We start from the raw sequence: 23861 nt of genomic DNA, 5'->3' as shown, positions 1-23861 counted from the left end.
TGTGTCTTCTGACAGTTTAGGAATCACTGTCTAAGACAGTCCTATTGATTTTCCAGATCACTCTACAGAGGAGGAGATTGGAACAGAAAGAGATTAAGAGATCAGATCAAGAACACAGCAGGAAAGTGGCAGAGCCAGGATGAGAACCCAGATTCCATGATCTCAGCCTCAAGTACCTTCAGTTCACTACATGGGCTCCTTTTAGCCTTGTTAATGCTGCAGATTTCTCCCTGCTCCAAGTCCCTGTTCTATATCAGCCTCTGTTCAAGAACCTACTATGATTCCCCAGGGCAGGAATATCCCTGGAAAGTGTGAGCCCTAGACAAATATATTTTGAGGGGCCTTATTTACATAAATGATTTTATTAAAAAATTGGGCCATGTGAGGCATAGTGATTTACTGATGAAGGTTTAGAATCATGGGTGTTTGTTTATTGCCCAGTGTGAAAATTCTTGGGTCTTTATCCCTTGTGAATGCGAGATCCCCCACATCAGTATGGCAGCACTATTGTAGAGGCACAAAGCCATGCAATCTCACAAAAGAAATGACTGGTACCTTGTCAGTGTTGGTGGCTACATGTGCTGACCAGGCCACTCTTCTCAACTAGCCCCCACCTTGGGTCTAGGAGGATCCCCTAGAAGTGAGTGCTGGGACTCTTCTGAATAACTGATCAAACTTAACAGGCTAACTAGGAAGTAAGATAGTACCATGAAGAGAAAAAATGGGAGCTGGCTTGGACACTTCAAGTTAGGGACTTCAGGTTAGGAACTTCCTTCAAGAAAAGCCATCCTAATTGTGGGAACATCTGAGATATGGAAAGTCAAAGCAGAAATTCCAACTGGACGGAGCAGTACAGTCTCATGAGCTGGTTAATAAAATAGAATGCCACAGAAGAATACTTCAGAGTCACTCTTCATAGTTTTATGAAGCCTTCTGATCAATTGCATTGTATGTTAAATACATAGGAACTTGGATGCATTAAAAATTCATAGAAAATTATATGACTAATGAATCTGTGGTGGTACCTAAAATGATCATACATTACCTCCAAGTTAGACAATGCATCCCTGAAATGGTATAAGGTACATGACTTCACCATCTTTTCACTGACCTGAGAATAGGAACAGTAAATGAAATGTGCTCTGGATGAGGACTTTCAGGTACACAAGTTACTTACGCTTATAAAGCAAGGTACCAGAGAACCTACACTCATCCTTTCTTTCTTGGAGACATACCACACCCACACGATTTTGAGACCCTGAACCTAAATTGCAGATGATGCAAATACTTTAAACTCACCCAGCTTGATAAGGATTGAGAGACCCCCTCATGATACAAGCAAAGGAGGTATGTCAGCCATCTTGGAACTGGCAGCTGGGGATGTGGTTGCAGGAATTGCATAGATCTGGCCTGGCCCACAGAGGGTAATGCAGGGCAAGACCCAAATTAATAAGGTATGAAAAGCCCCAGTGGGCCTAATGGATAAGGCATCTGCCTCCCAAATTAATAAGGTGTTTACTAAGCTCCCACCCTCACTCCCTTCTCTTTCTCCCCTCTCCCTAAGCCCTCTTTGATACTTCCAAAGAAAAATACTGCAATCCATGTCCATTTCCAGCCTCACAGGGTCATTTCCAAAGTTTTGCTAGTATCCCATGTTTCCTTCTCATCCCCCCAATATCCAAATACTAAGTGCTCGCTCTCTCTCTGTCGCTCATTCTCTGTCTCTTTGTCTCTCTCTCTCTGTCTGTCTCTCTCTGTTTCTGTCTCTCTGTCTATCTCTCTCTCACACACACACCCCCCCCCACACACACACATATTTATATACAAACACACACAGTGTTGGAACATTTTGGCTTACAGAGCTTTAGATAATATGTTGGCTCAACAAGAGAAACAAAAACCCAAAGAAGATAAAAATATGCACTTCCTGGCAAATTAAAGACAGGCAGAGTCTGGTAGCACAGGTGATGGGGTGGACTTTTACAGACTCTGCCTCCCCACACTGCTTCTTTGATGCAATCCTTTTTTTACCCTAAAGGAATTTCATGGTAATGAAAACTGTACTCAAAAATCAAGCCTTCCTAACTAGAGATACCTTGGGACTGTTTGTTCTCTGTAGTGTAGCTGTGTGTGGCATGACCCTATTTCTGGGTATGTTTGAGAGAGTGTGTTGGTGGGAAGGGGATGCTTCTATAAGCGAATGATTTGACTGTGCTTTGAAAGCTGATCCCAAGGGGTAAAATAAGATATGGATCTAATTTGATGAGACATTAAAATCTTCTGACCTGTCTTATCTAACAGAATTCTGGAGCTTGTTATTCATTACAAAGATCTGGGGTAATAACTTTATTTAGTGCTTGCATTTTCCCTCCTTGAATTTCTAGTGGGAAGTCAAAGACACTGATTTACAAACAGAGGTTTCTTAAGTACTATTTTTAGAACAATGCTGTACCAGATTTATAAGGGGGTTGGGGGGGAGAAACTACAGTCACTTTTGAGCAAAGTAGCATTTCACTGCATAATAATGAAGTACTAATTGCTCTTTGTCATCACTTTTTATGCAAATTGCCCTGGAGCATTTGCCCAATATGCATTTTACATTTTAACAAAGAAAGTGGAGTCTTGACAAACAAGAATTGTATACCCAAGCAAAAATAAAAATATAGGCTATAAAATAAAACTGCTTAAGGTGCATTCTTTAAGGATATAAATGTTTCTATTATATCATTCCCATTATTAGACCTATTTGACCAATAGATTTCTTTGAATCTAAAATAATGGTTTATGTGTCAGGCAAAAAATAAAGTTTGTGTGCAAAACCTGCATATTTTATTCATTCTACAATTCACAATAGAAGTTTGATGTGAAAATTATGTTCCCAGCAGAATTTAAATAGACCAGGTCAAAATGTAGATTGTCAAAGAAATCAAATTGTGTCAAAGTATTTATCACTGCCACAGATCTCACTATTTTGAAGTTTCAGTTATTCTAATAGATTCCCACTTCATAGAGACAGTCATCAGCATTCTCAAAAAATGAAGCATCATTTGCATATCATAAATAGGTACAGTGCTTGAAACATACCTTAAGGATGTGTATTTTCAAATTCTGCTCTAGAGACTGTAGGTTATATCATACTGATATCAGTCAATAGGGGAAAAGAGAAAGAAATGTGATTTATAAATTTTCTGGGACCTTCAGAGAAATCTCAAATTCCAACCTGACCATCCAGATCATTATAAAGAAAAATTGGTCAAGGTAAAAGAATAGAACATATTTTATTTAACAGTCTGTTAGCTTGATCTATGCCATTTAAATATTTAAACATACGGTATGTGGACTTTCATTTATACTCTTATTCCAGGCCCCACAAATGTTAGGGGTAGGTCCACTTCTTAGAGTCTCTCCCCCACTTCCAGTGCCCAACCTTCAGTCAAATCTGTATACGTTCCAAAAATGGAATGCAGTGGCTTTAAAGACAGCAGACTTGGAGAGCTGTCATTTATTCTGACCAGTAAATCCATACTTTGCAAATAGAAAAATACAATATGTGACAATGTGCTGTTTATGAAACAGTAGAGGATTTATTTCCAAATGCACACCAAAGAACTGTTGTCTGATTAAATGACCATTGCAGTGTGTTATTTCCAAAAGTAGGATAATTCCTGGAATAATAATAATTCTACTGTGAAGTCTATTTTATTCTAGAATTTAAAGCCATTTATTTACAGTCTTAAAGTAATTAGTCCACAGACCCTTCCTCTGAGCTGAATCCATAAGGTACTATGCACTCACCCCCTTAAACACCCGACCTCAGACCCAGAAGTGTATTGCCTGTGGTCATTAGATGAGTCAGGTGCCAAGCAGAGTGCAGACTCCTTACTCATGGTCCCAGACTCCCTCTATTAGGCAAACTGATTATAAGATGAAATACTGGTAAACATGAGCTTCTGTACTCAGGAAATGTACTGTGAAGGGCATAATGAATTACTTATGCTGTGTAGCTATGTATAAATCATATTAAAGCATGCTGAATAGTACATTATCATGCTTCTATTTTGCATTATAAAAGTAACTAATGTAAACTGCAAAGTGTACTTTTAATCCATTATTCATTTCCAAAAGTAGTCAGACCACTACTCAAGTACCATAAAAGGCTACCAGTATAAGCAAACCTGCTTTTCAATTTGTGAAGATGAAATAGCAAGATTTTAAAATCAATTTTAAATTAGTCAGATTGCATTTATCAAAACTTATGTCCAGGATGTCCTAGTTCAGATGAAGATAGTGTAACAAACCATTAACTTTTGCTCCCAATGAGATTATATTTCTCAAGTCCAGAAGCTACAGTTATTTTGATTGTATATAAGTCTCTGAATGTGTTTGTTTTACCTCATGTTTAATGTTTCCATTGGGACAGAATCTATTTTAAGTTTTCTTTCTCATTTTGGTCTAGTTTATGTACATTTTCATTTTTCATGGGAGCTACCTCAAATAGTTAGCACATTTTCTGTGGCACTAAGCAAAGAGTTGGGGTGTATACATAAAAATCAACTCAAAATGATAAAAGACTTGAATGTAAGACCTGAAACCATAAAATGAATAGACGAAAACAGAGGCAAAACACTGAAAGACATAAACCTCAGAAATATCTTTGAGGATTCATCCCCAGAAGCAAGGAAAATAAAGGAGAAGATAAACAGCTGGGGCTATATCAAAATAAGAAGCTTATGTACATATACACAATGAAATATTACTCAGCAATCAAAAAAGATAAACTCATGCAATTTGCAGCAACATGGATGGAGCTGGAAGGGATCATGCTCAGCGAAATAAGGCAGAAAGAAAAAGAAAAATACCGGATGGTCTCACTCATAGCAGGAATCTAGAAAACCTAAATAAGGGACCAGGAAAAAGACTAATTATAATAAAGTAAAAATCAAAACCAACAAGCAACAAGCAACTATAAACCAGAGACACACTGCGGGAGGGAAGGGAATAGGAGGGATTACAGTCAAAATAAGGGGAGGTGGGAATTGTATGGGAACTATAACCAAAACGAAAATGCATACATTGTACAAAAATGAAAAATGATGTAAAAAAATATAAAACTAAAGAAAAAAGTGTATGTACAACCAAAATGAAAAGACACCTATTAATGGCAGAAAATATTTGCATACCATACAACTGATAAGGGACTGATATCAAAGATCTACAAAAAGCTTACACAACTCAATAAAAATAAAGCAAACAGCACAATCAAAAAATGGGCAGAAGACCTAAAAAGATACTTCTCCAAAAAAGAAATGCAAATGGCCAACAGGCATATGAAAAAATGTTCAGTATCACTTATTATCAGGAAAATGCAAATCAAAACCACAATAAGATGCTACCTCATACCTGTAAGAATGACCCATATTTAAAAATCTAGAAACAACAAATGCTGGTGAGGATTTGGAGAAAAAGGAAGGTTCTTATTCTGCTGGTAGGAATGCAAACTGGTCCAGCCACAATGGAAAGCTGTGTGGAGGCAAAATATGTGATCCATGTGATCCAGTAATTCCACTGCTGGGACCCTACTCAAAAAACACAAAAACACTAATTGGAAAGGAATCCTGCATGCCTATGGTTAGTACACATCTATTTACAACATCCAAGTTATGGAAACAAGCTAAATGCCCCCAAACAGAGGAATGGATCAAAATATGTGGTATACATACACAGGAGAATACTACTCAGTGATCAAAAAAGATAAACTTGTGCCATTTCCAACAACATAGATGGAGCTGGAAGGGATAATGTTAAGCAACATAAATCAGAAGGAAAAAGATAAATATCGAATGGTTACACCTATAGGTGGAATACAGAGAAACTAAACAAAGGGATAGGAAAAAGACAAAACTTGCAAGCTTACCAAAGAGTTGAGGCATACAGCAGGGAGTAGAGAAGAAGAAGGATAAAAACAGGGGAGGGAAGAGCACAAGGGACAATGGAGATGGATCACAGGGCCTAGGGTGATGGGAGAATTATGGGACTACACCTGAGGAGAGAAATCAAATACTGTCTAAAAATTAACAATAATGTAAAAAAATAAATTGACAAAAATACACTTTCTGAAAAAGAATTTAAAAAAAGATTCAGGGTGTGACTATGGGCCCTGAATTCTCCATCTTAAGAGCCCCTCAAAGGCTTTTCTAGTCATGGTTCAAAATATAGAAGTTATAGAAGAAAAAATTGACATAAAAATAACATAAGCACAAAACACAAATGACAAACTAACAAAATATTTGCAACCAAAATCAAAATGGGCCAAGTCCTTTAATGTTTAATGTGCCTTAGAAATTGAAAATGATCCCAGTAGAAACTAAAGATGTCAACAGAAAATTTGCAGCGTAATAGGTATAAATGGTCCCTAAAACATGAAAAGACATGCAACCTCACTTGTATAGAGTTGTTCAAATTAAAGCTACTCTAAACTTGTAAAAAAAAATTCCCAAAGTTTGATATTATAATTGTTGACAGGGCTGTGAGGACACAACCACTTATATATGCTAGTGGGACTGCAGATTACATAAATCTCATGGATGGCAAGATGGCAATCCCAAGCAAAACAATTTGTTTTGGCTCATTAATGGCACTTTGGGGAATTTATATTCTAGATAGGCACAACTACAAATTTATGAGATTATATATTTTATATAAGTTTACTTATTATAGTACTATTTGTGATAGCAAAAATTTGGAAACTATCCAAGCTATCCAAAAGTCTTGATTTTCTATGTCAACTTAACTGGGACATAGTGGGGTCCAGATAACTGATCAAACACTATTCTGAATGTTCCTGTGAAGATGTTTTTGGATGAGATTAACATTTAAATCAGTAGACTGAGTAAAGCTGATGCCCTCCCTAATATGGGTAGCCTCATCTAGTTAGTTGAATTCATGGACTGAGCTTCTCCTCCTTTCTTCTGCCATCAGCACCAGTAAGGGAGCCAGCTTTATTTTGCCTTTGAACTAAATAAAACCTGTGTTCTTCCCAGTCTCCAACTTGCAGGTCTTAGAATTTGTCAATCTCCCTAATCACAGCCCTTCTCTGGAATGGTAATTCTTTCCAAATAAAATAGAAGAGCACAACACTGACTTGAGCTCCACTGATTCCCTCACCACCTAGAGTAGTGTCTAGCTGCACACACAGGTGGTGCTCATCAATAGGATCACAGGTTGAGTTCCCAGAGAAACAAATCCTCAGATAGAGATTAGCTTGCCAGAGGTCTCTGGGGCTGGTCCTGGGATCACTTGATCAGGAAAAGTGTTGGAGCAGGGTTGGGCAGAGGAAGAAGTCAAGTCTTGGTGGAGTCACAATGGAAAGCCTCACCTGACCTAGGGGCAGCTCTGAAGATGGGACAATTCTTTAGAGCTGTGGGGATGTGTTGATCAAACTAGGTCTTTAGGACCCCACTTCCATCCTTCATCAGATGGAGGCCCCCTACCCCACAAAGGAGATATGAGTTGAGGGAAGGAGCTTTCTTCAGGGAATGCTATTTATTCCTGCAGCAGTGCCACCAGTGAGAGCTGTCAGTGGGCAGCACTCCCAAAAAAACATGGTTAACATATCTCTAATTACTGGGGAAGGAGCACATCGCGTCCGAATAGACACATGATTGCGTGAGAGTGTTTGTACACATCTGCTTCAGTGATAATTCACCATTCAGTATATTTATTCTCATCTTTCTTTGAGATTTTCAGGATGTGTTTTAGTCTGTGCACTTTCAGAAGCAGACTCGGACTATTACCAGAGTTCAACTAGGTTTTTATGAGACACGGGAACACCATTAGAGGAATGGAGAAGTCAGGCAGGGAACGTGCTGCAGTTACTCCGATGCCCAGGGCAAGACAGACGAGTGCGGCTCGGGGAATGGTGCCAGCCACCAGTTGATAGTCACTGCCTTAGTCACTGCCTTCACCAGCTACAGTTGTGACCAATTCTACCTCATTCTGAGCCTTGGTTTTTCAGCAGCAGCAGGTCGGATTTTTTGCTTTGTTTGCTCAAAATCAATTCCTTTCAAGATAAGGGCTAGTGTCCAGGATGGAAAAGTTATGTTGGTAGCTAAATACTGCAGAGCGCTTTGTGTAAAAGTCCCTTTCCTTTACTCACTTTTCTTATAAGGGAGCCGGACCACCATTTGCCTTTCCTGCCAGCTTCTCTGCTCCAGGAGTGACCAGCAGCAGCTAGTTCCATTTCCATTTCTCTCCTGTCATGATCACCATGCATCCCCATCAGTACAAAGGAAGCAAAAAGAAAATCCAATGGCCATCTAGAATATTTGGAAGATTGCAAACACATAGCCATACTTTTCATTAGAGGACAGTAATTTTCACATTTTTCCAGGAAGGATGAAATCCTTCCTATCCTAAGTTTTATCCTCTAAATCTAGAGATTCTATATCTCTCATTTTGAAACAACAGTTCCTATGGGAACAAAGCATCAGTTTCTCTTAGCAACCACTGCAGCTTTTATAACATCGATAAACTTGGTTTCAACACAAAACTACTTTCACTAAGAGTTTATTGCTACTGAAAAACCAAGCTTATTGTATAGTATAACAAAAAAAAGAAACATTCTAAGCAGTATACAAAGTTACATAGAAATTAGAATAAGTTGTGCCCAGTATATATAAAACAACATGTACAAAACACAAGCGGGTCTTAAAAAGTTTTCATCATTAAAAAATGTAAGTATGTGAAGTGATGGATATTAACTGAGAGTGATAATCATTTCTCAATATATAAATATGTCAAGTCATACTGAACACCTTAAACTAATACAATGTTATGCATCAGTTATATCTCAATGAAACTGGAAAAATTAAATTAAAAATTAAATTTAAATTAAAAGAGGAAAATGATCAAGGGGAACTTCTCAAAACAAATAGCTAGGTTGCAACTTCAAAGATTCTTCATCTGTTATTTTGACTAGGGCCCAGGCATCTGCATTTTTATTATGACTTCCAGGAGAGCACATTCAGGGGACTTTATAATATTACACTCTATGTCTAAGTCCTAAAAAATTAAAAATTGTCTGTTAAAAGAAACTATTTGGCAAGAAACAATGAATCTCCTTTAAGACCATCCAACACAAAGTGCTACCATTAGAACTTGGGACAGTTTTGTCCAAAAACACTACCTGAATGAACTCATCCATTCTCCCCAATACCCTGAATAGATTAATCTACCTCAGTCCCATCAGTATTTTTTCACATCTTGAAGCATCGCTCTGCACCATCTGTAACATCTTGTGTGACTCATCACAGAAACACAAGAGACGCACTTTACGTGTGTGTGGTCTGCACACATAAGTGCTCCTGCCTCACATTCTGTAGTATGCAATATCGTATGTATTGCATTGTATGTATGTAATATTGTATGTAGTATGCAATATCGATCTGCCATGACCGATAAGCTAACAATAAAGGATGGAGACAAAAGTGAAACAGATTGAGGGTTACCTCTACTACTCCATATTCAGAGCATATAGAAGCAATAGGCTTACACTAGGAACTTTCTTCCCCTCAATACGGAACTAGAACCCACTAGTGAGCAAAAAGGGAAAAGTCTTCATACAGGATTTTTGCTCATTGAAGGTAAACAAATTTTAAAATTTATAAAATGTGACTACTAGTTATCGTAAACAGCTGTTCATTTAATAACTGGGAGAAAGTAGTCCAAGAGTTGTTTGGTGTTGAGTTTTGTGTTTTGTTTTGTTTTGTTTTAATTACTGCAGCCAACAGATTTATCAAATACTTTGCTATTATGTGTGTTGTCATCCTTGCAGCCTTTTTTTTTTTTTAAAGATTTATTTGTTTATTTATATATACAAGCACTGGATACAGTCAGAAGCGCCAGAGGGTGAGAGAATTCACCAGAGCCAGAGTGGGGAGCAGAGCAGGCAGAAGGACCCAAGTACACTGCTGAGGGGAGCAGCGGGCGGCAGGAGAGGTCTGCGCGCCATGTGGAACCCTCCTCTGGTGGCCGGGGAGCAGCCGGGGATCGAACCGGCGCTGCAGAGGCTGCGGGCAGCTTCGCAACCCAGCGCTCAACCGCTGTGCCACCGGGGAGGCCCGGTGTTGCGTTTTGATGTGGGTTTACAATGAGAGAGGAAGCATTCTTATCCTATATTATTCATCAGAGGTTCTCTTTAAATGCATCATGAGTTTAAGAAAACACAGGAATGAAAACCAAAATACATAAAACATAAAGCAGGACATATTGAAACACATTTAAATGCATTTTTACCTTTATAAAAAAGATTATTTACATGAACTTTGAGATAGGATTATTTCCTTTAGCAATTAAAGTATTAATTTGACTGATAATATCCTATTCTACCTGGGTGTGATTATGTGGGTGTGTTCACTTTGTGAAAATTCAATGCGGTGTAAACTCTCAAGTTGTGCCGTTTACAGTATATTATATTTTAGTAAAAATTTACCAAAAATTCATTAGCTACATAATCCAAAGTGCATGCAGTTTTTCACAGATGTAAATCTGCTAGACCTTTTGGAGATGACATTTCAGAAAATGCGAAAGGAAAAAGGAGCTGGATGGAACCAGTTTCCCCACATGGGGTAGAAGGGGTACCAACACTGAAGTCAAGTGTAATTCAAGGTCAACAAGTGGCATGGCCATCTAATATGGCACTTTTTAGGGACCAACTTTATTAGTCTCCTTTAAAAAAAGAAGACTAATAAAGATACAGATTTGGGCCATGAAGGTTAAAATTAAAATAATGTGATTTTTCTTGCCACAAGACTGAAACTCCATTTCCAAGAGAACTAATGTGAAATCATAGAAGCAAGGATTTGAATACAGAACAGGCCATTTAGTAGCTGTACAAATCTAGATATATTTAACTGCTCTGAGTCTGGATTTATTCATTTATAAAAGAGAAAGAATAAAACCTACTCTATAGGGTTGTGAAGATTAAACAAATAATGTATCAAAAAATACTGATCCAGTGTCTACCTTAAGTAACAGTAATTATTATTGTTCCTCCCGCCCCCAAATGAAAACATCTTAATGAAAAAATATGTATCCATTTAAAATTGCTTAAATTTGTTTAAAGATAAAATTTTGGTCCTTTTATTTTTCCATGGTAGACTGAAAACATTTCCAAGAGCAGTATATGATTTCTACATGTTCAAAGAGTATGTATTTGTGTTTCTCCTTTCTAGTTTTGAGAGTGATGTGGAACATGTAAGCTCTAAGTAGCTACTGATTGTTGGTGCTTAAGCTCTTAGCAGTTAATATAAACCCTGGATTTACATGGCCTTTAATTTCCTTTACAACAGTTGTCTGAGTAGGATTTATCACCCTTGTCCCAGTGCACTCAGGGGGACAGACAAGGTGAAAAGAACAATCAGGCTGGTTAGGGTATCTTAGTGTGAAAATGTTTGGGGACGAGAAGTAGCTTTAATTTTTCCACCAAATCAAAATATGATGAAGTTATATTTAGACAGGGCTTGGTTCTAGGTCTCAATTTTACCTGTGTATACTTACCTAAATACCTAGGATTCAGGATTGGTTTTTCCCTCCCTATAAATTACCTCTATTGTAATCATATGCTGTTTGCTTAACATCAAATAGATCTATATCTATGAAAAACTCTACGAATAAAAGCAGAATTCTGTGAATGTAAAAAGTCCTTTAAAATAACAATGAAGCCCAGATTAAACCCACAAATGCAAGGAGATTCAGGGTCTGAGGAAGCTCTCTCCTTCCTTTGCCCTCCTTGTTGCTGTGATAGTTGAGACTTAGTGAACTGGAACGCCATTGACAAGGGGCAAGCTTGCCATTTCAAGTCTCCCAGATTAATTTGAAGTCTTGTTTTTAATTTCATTTCCTTTTTTATTTAAAAAAAGAAACTTGTTGTTCACATTTTTAAATGATGCTAAAAATATAAGTTAACTGTCCCAGAGCTGCCTCTCCACCTGGTTGCTCACTGGATAAAATACAAGCAAACTATTAAAAATAACCTCAGGCAAGCAGCCCCACACAATCAGTGTTGCCTGAAGAGGGCTTTAAGGAACAACATAGCCAGTATTTGGAAGCACCGACCCAGGGCAAATCAAAAATCACCAATGTTCTTATGCTCAAAGCTATTGTAGGTATTAGAAAACAATGGCAGGTCTTTAGTCTATATTTTAAGAGGAAATTGGGGAAGTGGAATTAATCCTCAAATTTGAGCAAAATTTAGTGCTAACAGTTCGCTAGTTGACTCTGATCTTGAGTCTTTTGTCACTCTCAGCAAGCTTTTGTGACTCAATTTCACCATCTATGATGCAGGAATAATACATATATGCTTTCTCTTCTACAAGTGCTGTACTCTTGAGAGCACATGTGAACTGAATTGTCAAAAACAAAATTATGAGCTTTGACTATATTAGAAAAAAATCATTATTTTAAGAAACCTCATGATGAATCCTTTGGTCAAGTGATACATTCTTTTATACTCTGTTTTTTGTTTTTTTTTTTCAAAATTCAATTTTTAGTGTAATATTCTTTAACACATCTGAAAAGAGAAAGAACTAGAGGCTATTATGTAATGGGTTGGGCCCCAGAGCCCTCTGCCCCTTAGCCTCTAAGGAGGTGCCTGCATACCAGCATGTTTCCTGCTCAGCAACTTGTTACGGTTCCGGGTGGAGAAGTATAACGGCCATGGAAGGGCCTGCATTTGCGAGATGATTCTTTCTGTGTTCTTAAGAGGATTAAGAGGATGGAAACAGAAATGAGAGCTGGAGAGGTGGGAGGGAAGGGAAGAGGTAGGACTAGAGTTTTCGAAGGTGTTTAGAGCAGAATTGGCGTAGAAATTTGACATGTGAGAAACTAAAATTGAAAGGTGGTGTTTAAAAGGAGAATGACATAAAGTTGGAGAGAAAGGAAGGACCCAGTTATGCAAGGCCTCATAGACAATGACATGATGCTTGAGTTTATTCTAACCTCAGTGGGATGCCGAAGGGGCTCCTAAGGGGTTCTTAACAGAAGGGTGACATGACACAGTTCACATTTTAAGATCATTTTATTGTCCATAGTTCCAACCATCTACTGTACATCGAATGCAAATCTCCTTTTTTCTCAATTCAAAGACTTGAGGCATGAGATTGTTTTTTAAATTTTAAATTGATTTCATTCTCTCTTGCTCCGCAACATCAAATCATTTTCCAAGAACTGAAAGACCAGGCCAGTCATCTGTTCTCTCCTTTTCCCTTTTCAGTTGTTCTTCCATTCCCTTTCCCCTCCCACCTACTCCATAGTTAAAGCCAATTACCTCCTTCCCTCAGCACCAGTCCCTGCTCCCTGAAACTAAGCTGCCCAACTGCTTCTAGATTGATGTCCAAAAGTTAAAATCTAGTCATTTTTATCCCCATGTTGGAAAATGATCAGTGTTTCCCTATTGATGAAGGCACTGAATGCAACCATCTATTCCTGCTGTTCAAGGCCCTCTGCACACACAAACACCAGCAGATTTAGGAGAACTGTCCATGCAGAGGGCATGACGTTATGAACATCAGGAAAGAACAGGCAGAAGGGCTGGGGTATAGGCTGGAAGTGAGCAGAGTGAATATGAGGCTGTGCTTGGAAGATCTGTGTAAATAAAGAACTGTTCCTCTCCAAAAAGGCTTTTCACAAAACTGAGTTCATAGCAGAATGAGATCCATCCCAGCTCTAGGAAAGGGCCTCAGGGAAACTGAGATGGACCTTGGCTGTTTTTGTGTGCCCAGCACCCCTCTTTCTTTCAAGATGGAAATGTGCTAATCATGGTTTTTAATCTCCCTTTCCTAAAGAAGGGGCCATGGTATGGGCACATAACTCAGTAGGACCAACCAAAGTTCCCATATATGGATCCTAGGAGAGAAAATGCAGCTCTCCCTCCCCAGAGATGTTCAGCAGTGAAGACCACGTGAGCTGCTGGTGAGCCCCTTTGCCTTCACATGGAGAACACTTGCTTGAAATTGAGACTAACAGAGAGGAAAATGGAGCTGAGAGAGCCAGAGACCATATCATCTGACTGGGCCTAGCAATGTCCCTGGGCTTTTCAGTTACTTACACTGAATGGATAGTATAGGTAGGGAGGGAAATGTAAAACATTCCACTGTCCTTACCATAACAATCCTGGTTTCATTTCATTTCAACCTGTCCTTTGCTGTTGGAAGGCTCTCTATCTAACACCATCACCCAGCCCTGTGTCTCTATTCAAGCCACAGCAGTTTCCTTACAAGATCAGCCCGTGGGGGCCATCAGTGAAGGCAGAAGTCCTGGCTCCCTGATGCCCAGCCCAGCATCCCTGCCCCACCACACTTTGGGAAGCACATGAGGCTATTTTGCTGGTTCTACCTTCTCTGTCATCGAACTGTCACCCAGTCAGAGTTGCCTGGTGGGTTATTTCAGCCCTAAATAGAACTAATTATCGAAAAAAAAAATTGAGCCTTGTTCAAGCAAAAATATGGTACCATAACACCACAGGGTTGGATACAAAATAGAACCTCATTTATTCAAGATCAAAACTGGCAGGGTTATCACACACACAAACACACACACATGCACACAACATTCCATAAAACTTTGAATTAGCCGAGTTTGGGCTAGCTGTTATTTTTACAATAGAATAACAATACGTGTCTCTGCAGCTAAAGAATAGCAGTTGTTTTGAGTTACTCATGATTTTGAATAAACTATAGTAGATTGAAGTGATTTTGTTGCATTAGAGTCTATATTTGGGGCAAGGTCCTGTCTACACCTTCCTCTTTGGGTGAACATAGGATTCTTTTGGATCAGCACTGAGTCTTTCAGGTCCTGACAGTCAATGTTTTATAATACTAAATGTGACATATCGCCTAGTGGCATTAATGCACCTCTCCAAAGAGCCCATTTTCTACTTGGAAGTAATTTCAGCAGTGATAGGCTACAACTGAGTCACTTCTGATAAGCAATTAGCACATATCAAATCAAGGCATGTTAGTCAAGGTTTTATCCTGTTAGTAGAGATATAGCTGGGTTAACCCATTAAAAAGCATCTGTGAAAACTTCTGCTATTATTATGGAAGCAGTGGGCAATATTCAAATGGAAGCAACTCAACCATTTAAATAAATGTATTCTTAATCATAAAATGTCACTGTTCTACAGACCTGTTTTTTCTTATTAATGTGTTGGAGATAATGTTAATGAGATTTAGTTAGTGCTTTAAGAGCAATTGAAGTCTTATTATGAAAGGCAGCATAAAAGGACATAGCAATATTCTTCTAAAGCTATGAATCATTATATAGCTGTGTGAAATCTGATGGCACTTAAATCTATATGCAAGTAATCTAAGCAACAAAAACATAGACTTAGATGACAGTAGAAGATGTCCCCAAATACTTTTCTACTCTACAATACTTGTCATACCCTAGAAAGAAAAAATAAACCAGGATTTGAAGTTTTAATGTGGGGTGAGGAGGCTTTTTGTCAAAATTTCAGAGAACAGCTCACATTTGATGTCTGAATGTATTTGAGATACTGGAAACTGCTTATTCACCTATAGTGCCCTCAAAAGAAAGAATGCCTCTGTAGGGTAAGGAAAAATGTCAGGCTTTTCTGCCCTCCCGCCATCAAGATAGATGATGGATCCTTGAGGTCCTGAGTGCACGCCTGATGGAGGGCACCTGGAGTAGGGTGTGGGCAGAGGTAGATGGAATTCACCTGGGCTAAGACTGTGCTTTTTTTTAAGGGCGGCGTCACGGGGACACCAATAGAAGCCGAGAACGAACGGAAGCCGAAAGAAGAAGAGAAGCAGAGAGCACGCCAGAGAGCCCAGATAGAGTGAAGATTTGCTGGGGGCTGGGAGGACTGCCAGCCTCCCGGCTCCCCAGGACCCCTGCCTGCCATGTACCTGCTAAATCCCAATAAAAGACCTGCAAATAACCACTGAGGACTCTGACTCCTCCTTGACCCGGTCTGCTGGATCAGAAAACCTGCACTGTGGTCTTCCTGCCCCTTACAGCCTCCCACAACAGCAGCTGAAGGGAAAGACCTGGGTGACCATGAATTGATGAATTGTTCCTTATGACATCCGTCCCCTTTCCCAACCCCCCTTGATAACAATTGATTGGATTAGGGGTTAGACCCACCCAAGACAGCAATTGTCTGATCATCAACCTGCACTAAAAGATAAACTGGGTCCATCAGATTTCTTCTCTCACTGATTTGAAAACTAGTAAACAAGAAAACAGACAGTAGGAGCTTCAGGGGTGTGTGTGTGTATGTGTGTGTGTGTGTGTGTGTGTGTAAAGGTGTCATGAAGAAGAATCAGAGCCTTAAAAAGAATGACATTTATTCATTTATTCTTGAAATTATTAGGAAACAGAAGTTAATGGCATAGGTAATGCCTTGGTTGGGCCCCAAGCTGAGACTCCAATAGGCTTGTACATGAGGTAGGAGGAGCCCTGGAGAGCCTCTGCATGTTCATGGGGTATACCAGTGTCCTTCAATGAGCATCCAGCTACATCCTAGTTTTCCTGTGCAGCATATGCTCAAACATCTCTGACAAGCCAGGAGAGGAACAGAGGCTGTATTGCAGGGAGCAACCCCTAAGTGGAAACAAACCACCAAGAAATCCAGTAGGGTGGGAAGGAAGAAGTCCCATGATCTTGGATATTGGGAGGCAGCAGTAGTTTGGATTGGAGTCTGAGACTCTACCTAAAAGCCACAGATTCTCCTTCACAATCTCACTACCTCCAACTCTCCTCTCCCCAAGGTGTGCATAAGACTACTGAAAGAATGGATCATTTGCCATGGGAAGCGTCCACCCCCAAGTCTCCTAGACCAGAGGAAACCAGAAGGAGAAGGTGTTCCCTGGGAGAGAGTCGCAGACTGATGAGCGAGCAGGTGTGTCAGAGGTCGGGGCTGTGGAGCAGCTTGGGCTGTGCTACCAGGAAACCTCAGTGAGGGTGAGAGTGGCAGGCAGAGCAGAAGATGACAGAGCTACAGAAACTATGATAGTTAATTTTGTGGCAACTTGACTGGGCTATGAGTTGCCCTATAACTGGTAAAACTTTATTTCTGAATGTGTCTGTGAGAGTGCTTTAAGAAGAGATTAGCATCTGAATCAGTAGATGTTGTGAAGAAGCTCCCCCTTCACCAAAGTAGGTAGGTGCCATCCTTCCAGTGCTAGGAGGGTCAGAATAGAACAAAAAGCAGAGGAAGTGTGAATTCACTCTTCACTTGAGCTGGAGTTCCTAAATTCTCCTGCTCTGGGAGATCAGCATTCCTTGTTCTTGAGTCTTTAAACTCCAGAACTATACCAGCAACCTCCTGGTTCTTAGGCTTTCAGACCCCAACTGAATGATATCAACAGCTTTCCTAGGTCTTATGAAAACCGTGACTAGTCTAGAGGCTTCCTGACCAAATGAAAGGGTGGAGTTGAGGTTTGTCTGCTTAGCAAGTGGTGACTATTAAAACAATAGATACAGGAACAAATTACTCAAGGACACTTATCAAGGTACTCCTGCTGGTGAGGTTGAGGGGAGGGACTTCAGGACTCCCTGGGTTACAAGGAGAGCAAATGAGTAGTGAGGAGACACTCAAGAGAAACCTGTTCTTGAGATGCTGGCCCTACGACTATTGACAGCTTTGAAATTCCAATTTCAAATTGGGGCCACATGTTTCTTACAATAAACCCCTCGTCACCCCTTTCTTGCAGCGTTTTGAATAGGTCTCTACTTCTTACATCTTTAAAAAAAATCCAATTAGGGCCTCCCTGGTGGCGCAGGTGGTTGAGCGCAGCTCTGTGAAGCTGTCTGCAGCCTCTGAGTGCCAGTTCGATCCCCGCCGGCTTCGGAGCAACCCACATGGTGAGCAAACCTCTCCTGTCTCACCCGCTGCTCCCCTCAGCAGTGTATTTCGTCAGTCTGCCTGTTCTGTTCCCCACTCTGTCTCTGGTGAATTCTCTCACCCTCCCGCGCATCTGGCCTGTACCCCGACTCTTGTATAAATAAAATAAATCTTAAAAAAAACTAATTAAAAAAATCAAAAGATCCAAGATAGAAATAACTACATTTCTCCCTCCTTTCCCGTCCTTGAGACTCTCCTAATAACTGGCTCGTGCTCATCTCCAACTGCATGGAGAAGGCTGCTCTTCTCTTGAGCAGCCTCTGAGTCAAGTTTCAGATGTGTCCTGGAGCCACTTAATAATACAAGGTTGACCTTTGAACAACATGGATTTGAACTGCTAGGGTGCAATTATCCATGGATTTTTTCCAATAAATACAGTTGACTTTCTATATCTGTGGGTTCTACATTCAAAGATTCAACCAGCCATGGATGTCACAGTACAGAAGGTGAACTATAAGAGGACTTGAGTATCCACAGATTTTCATGTCCTCTGGGTGGAAGTCCTGAAACTTGTCCCCCAAGGATACCAAGGATTACCGTAGCTAAGTTTTAGGGAGCCAAAAATTATATGTGGAATTTTCAACTGGGCAGAGGTCAGGTCACCCCTTATTCTCATAGTTGTTCAACTGTACTTTATTAATAAAGGATATTTACTCAAGCACCTACCACACTCAAGATGCTTTGCTAGTTGCTGTCACACTTGTCTCACTATATCTTTCATGACTCCCCTTATAGAGTGATAATAATAGTTTTGTCAGTGAGGAAACTGAGGTCCATCCAAGTTAAATGATGTATATGAAAAGCTGGAGAGCAAAGATGAGAACACAGGTCTTATGCTAAGTGTGGACCTGGCTGCCCACACCTTTGTGAGTTAAGGGATAGAGGTTGATCATGAAGCACTTATTCCTACCTGCTGTGGATTGTAAATTTCACTGATAAAATAGTGCCCCTGGGATGGGGCAGAGTATGGGAGAGAGCAGGAGAAAAGGTGGTGGGAATGCAGTTGACGAGAACCACACAGGATGAAGAAAAAAAAAAGAGAAGCAACGAAGCAAAAGAAGATGAGCAGACAAGGTGGTAACTAAGTAGGCAATGATACATAGAAATGACAGAGTGGAGGAGATGAAAACACTTCAAAGAGAATAAAAATCTTCCATCACCTCCCCACTTAAAGCTACCCACCAACAATGCCAATCTGGTCCCTATTTCTCACTTTCAACAAAATGAAGTGCACAACCAAAATTAGGAAAAAATGAAGCATCGCATCTAAGAACCAGTTGAGTCTCGAAAGCAATCTTTGGCATTTTGTCAGCGGTAAAGTATAAGTTTCCGTTTTTAATTTTGGGAAATTTCATATTGCACAATTTACTATTTCTCCCACAGCCGCCAATGCTATTTGCCATCCGTTTGGTATCTGGACCAAACCCAAGCATTTACTGGCAGATGCTGCTTTTACTGGTTTGGGCAGCATTGCATGTTGGTTAGGAGAACAGGCCCTGGAGTCACACTTGCTAAGTTCAAATCCTGCCTCTAATACTTAGTTAGGATATGTCTTTAGGAAAGCACTCCACTCTTCTCTGCAAAGTTTCCTGTTTCCCAGGGTCATTGTGAAGGTAAAACAGGGTGACCAACCCTCTTGGTCTCTCTGGGACTAAAGAACTTGCAGGATGCTGGACTTCCAGTGCTAAAACTGAGTAAGTCCCAGGCAATATAGGATGAGTTGGTCACCCAAGGATGAAATAAAATATTGCAGCTAAAGCACTGAGAACAGTGAGTGCTCAGCAAATGTTAATTATTGGTAGTATGTGAACCTGTTGCTAATTTGCTAACTTGACCATTATAATAGTGTTTTCCTGGGACTCGCATGATGGTCTTTTGTAAAGGACAAGCCCAATTTCATTTCTCCACACCACTAGGAACAGCACAAAGATGAGCACTGTGTGCCTGTTCTGACAGTGAAATCTGTAAGTAAAGGGAAGGTGAGCCAGACTCCAGTCTTCTCTTAAGGCTTAGAATAGCACCAGGTGTCTACTCTCTCTTCCCTAATGCCTCCCCTCACCCCCCATGCTAGAATGAGTTCATGTGAGCCATGCAGACCATCTAACCAGTCTGCAGAGAGATCTATAGACAGCTTGATTTGAGTGAAGATTTCTGGTTTTGGAGTCAGATTTCTACTCTGGACGGCCTGACTGCTCCGGGAATTTCAATTGAATTCTGAAGAGTGAAGGGTCATCCCTTCATCTTCTGATCTGGTGCCCTTGGATGGTCCCTCCCTTAACAAATTCTTCAAAAAATTTTTATTCCTGAAGGCCTGGTGAGTTTCCTCACTCCCAGGTCTCAGATACAAGGGAGACTGGTATACATAAGAGACACTTAAGTACAGGACTTACATATTGAAGAATTCTATTCTAGACTGCTTAATTTGATCATAGGCAACTTATCCTCCTTAAGCCTCAGCTCCCACATTTGTAAATTTGAGGAAATAATTGCTGTGATTTACTAAGCACTCACTATGTGCTAAGCATTGACATACACTATCTTAATTAATCATCAGGATAAACCAAAGGGGTATGTATTTTAGGAATCCCATATTAAACAGAGAAATGAAATAATTGGTCCAAGGTCACACAGCTTACAAACAGCAGAACCAGATTCAACTTAGGAAGGCTAGTTCCAGAACTCAAATTTTCAATGAGGTATGTTCTGATTATGCCCAACCAAGGGGTTGAGAAATAAAGTAACACATACAAAGGCACTTAGCATATAGTAGATATTAAAGAAAAATTAGGTTTTTTATTTATTTTTTTAAAGATTTACTGGGTTCAGTCAAAAGCACGGGAGAGTGAGAGAATTCACCAGTGCCAGAGCGGAGAACAGAACAGGCAGACACTGCTGAGGGGAGCAGCGGGCAGCAGGAGAGGTCTGCACGCCATGTGGGACCCTCGCGGTGGCCAGGGATCGAACCGGCGCTGCAGAGGCTTTGCAACCCAGCGCTCAACCGATGCGCCACCAGGGAGGCCTGGAAAATTAGCTTTTTTAAAGGGAGGAGGGCTGAAAATTAGTCAAGGTAAATGGTTTATCACTATACTCTTTATTCTCATATAAAAAACAGATGACTAAATCAGCTTAATACTGTTAGAAAAACTTAACAGGTATTTATTGAGTACATACTCAATGATTATAGCTATACAAAGAACTTGGTGTAGAACATGAACAAGAGTAGACACTTTCTATATTCCTGAATCTTACAGTCCAGGGTAAGAGATAAAAACTGAATGTACCATTCCACTTAAAAAAGGGAAATAAATGGAATGTAATCCCAAAAGGAAATATAAAATAATTCTATTTACAATGGCATCAAAGGAATAAAATAATTAAGGAATAAACTTGACTGAGGACACAAAGTCATGTGCAATGGAAAAGTACAGAACACTGCTGGCAGACATTAAAGAAAACTCAAATAAATAGAAAAACATTGCATGTTAATGAATTGGAAGACTAGATGTTGTTAAATAGTTAATACTACCCAAAGAAATCAGACAATGTAATTTCTATCAAAATCTGCATAGTGTTTTTTGCAGAAATAGAAAAATCCATCCTAAAGTTTATATGGAATCTCAAGGAAATCTAAAGAGCCCCCAGAATAATTTTGGAAATGATGAACAAAATTGGAATTACCACATTTCCTGATTTCAAAACTTATTCCAAAGCTACAGTGATTGAAACAGAGTTGTACTGTCATAAAAAAAAAACAGATACATAGACCAATGGAATTAATTAAGTAGAGAGCCCAGACATACACCCCTGCATATATGGTGGAATGATTTTTGGCAAGTGCGCCAAGAACACACTTTCCAATAAATATATTGGGAAAACTAGATATCCACAGTTCATGCAAAAGAAGTAGGTTGAGTCCTTACCTTATCTCATACACAAAAAGCAAAATGGATCAAAGACATACACATGAGCACTAAAACTATGAAAAATTTAGAAGAAAACAAGGGAGGAAGCTCACTGACATTAGACTTGGTGATGATTTCTTGGATATGACACCAGAAGCACGGGCCCAAACAAAAAAAGATAAATGGGATTTCATCAGAATTAAAAATTTCTGTGCATGGAAGGACAAGATTAAGAGAGTGAAAAGGCAATGTACAAAATGGGAGCAACTATTTGCTAATCACCTATCTGATAAGTGATTAATATCCAAAATATATAAAGAACTACTACAACCCAACCAAAAAACCCAAAGACTCAATCAAAAAACAAAATGGACAAAACACTTCTCTAAAGATATGCAAATGGCCAACAAGCACAGGGAAAAAAAGCTTAACATCACTAATCATTAGGGACATGCAAATCAAAGCCATAATGAGATACCACCTCATACTCATTAGGAAGGCTACTATCAAAAAAACAAAAACAAAAATAACAAGTGTTGGCAAGGATGTGGAAAAACTGGTACCTAGAGTAGTCAAATTCTTAGAGACAGCAAGTAGAAGAGTGGTTGCCAGGGGCTAAGAGGAGAGGAGAATGGGGAGTTGTTGTTTTATGAGTGTAGAGTTTCTATTTTGCAAGATGAAAAGAGTTCTGGAGAGTTCTGATTGCACAACAATACCAATGCACTTAGAGCTACTGAACTGTACATTTAAAAATGGTTAAGATGACCATTTTATGCTATGTGTATTTTATTACCATTTTTAAAACTTTTAAAAGAAAATTGTAATGAATGCTGCAAAGGATGATGGCCCACATATAAAGGGGATCTGACCTGGGCGTGGTGAGGGAAACTCTACTTGGAGCACAGGATGAGCAGGAGTTTGCTGGGAGGTGAAAAGGACAAGGAGTAAAAAATATGCAGAGACCTTGGGAGGTGAGGGATTTCTCATATACTTGGATGCTTTATTAGGTATCAACAAAGTACCAACACTTATTTTCTCCTGTTCACATCTATCTTTTTTTTTTCCTTTAAAGGTTGCACAAATCTTAAATGAATAGCTTGATAAAAATTAATAGCAACACTTTGACTCAAGGAATAGTTAAAGCAGTATTGTCATGCTTCCTTTTTCCCTTTCTTTCCTTTTCCTTGGAGGCAGATGTGGGGATGGGGGCTAACGAGATGTAAGCAGGGAGCTGACCCAGATTGAAGGGGACTAAGGAGATAGGACCACTTAATGTAACCTGTCATCCTGAATTCCATCTTAGATCAGATAGGAAAAAGAGAAATTGTTAGGACAGTTGGTTAAATTAAAATAGGGTCTCTGGATAGGATGGCAGCTTCATATCAAAGCTAACTTCCTGATTTGGATGTTGTATTGTGGTTGTATAGCACAGCCTCGGTGCCTTTTGAAAATATGCTCTGTTGCATTTAGGGGTTAATATGCATCATGTTGTCAACTTGCTTTCAAATATTCAGAAAACATAATAATGAGTGTATATGTGGATACACATATATATATATATACAGATATGTGTATATATGTATATTTAGAGTGGATGGAAGGATGGAGGGAAGGAGGAGAAAGAAATCACAAATATTTTTAGGTATTAACAAATAATCGAGCTATCTGGGTGAAGGTGATATGGAATCTCTGCTGTTGTTATTGCAACTTGCCCAAAAGTTTGGAATTATTTCAAAGATAAGCTATTTTTCAAAAACATTGTCAGTGATTAAAATTAATCCACAGGTGAGGCAGTAGATAAGAGATGTGGACCAGAAATGAAGATAAACATTTTCTCTATCACTTAATTTGAAAAAGGAAAGTTAGGTAGAAAATAATTTTTACTATTCATTTAGTTCTCTCCAGAGTAAAGTAGCCTATCCTGAAAATAACGCGCTTATGGTTATAATAAATTAAAAAATAAGTATTCTGATTGTGCATCTGCTTTGGTTAACATGCATTGGTCTATGAATCTGGGAATACAGGTCCCTTTT

At 39.4% G+C, this 23861-nt stretch overlaps 1 long non-coding RNA gene across 2 annotated transcripts in view; it reads left to right on the top strand.

Moving 5' to 3' along the window:
• Positions 1–15946, top strand: part of LOC119253385 (uncharacterized) — a 34258-nt gene extending 18312 nt beyond the window's left edge. The window contains exon 3 of one of the 2 annotated variants that reach the window (XR_005127063.2): positions 15765–15946. This is a non-coding gene — a long non-coding RNA (uncharacterized LOC119253385). Of the gene's footprint in view, positions 1–56; positions 970–15764 lie in introns of those variants that run through there. The other variant, XR_005127062.2, reaches the window with a different exon arrangement.
• The last annotated feature ends 7915 nt before the right edge of the window (positions 15947–23861 follow it).

This window comes from Talpa occidentalis, unplaced genomic scaffold (genome assembly GCF_014898055.3).
Source record: "Talpa occidentalis isolate TD23 unplaced genomic scaffold, MPIMG_talOcc4v2.1 talOcc4.2, whole genome shotgun sequence".
Lineage (NCBI taxonomy): Eukaryota > Metazoa > Chordata > Mammalia > Eulipotyphla > Talpidae > Talpa > Talpa occidentalis.
This window is presented reverse-complemented; position numbering and strand designations above follow the sequence as displayed.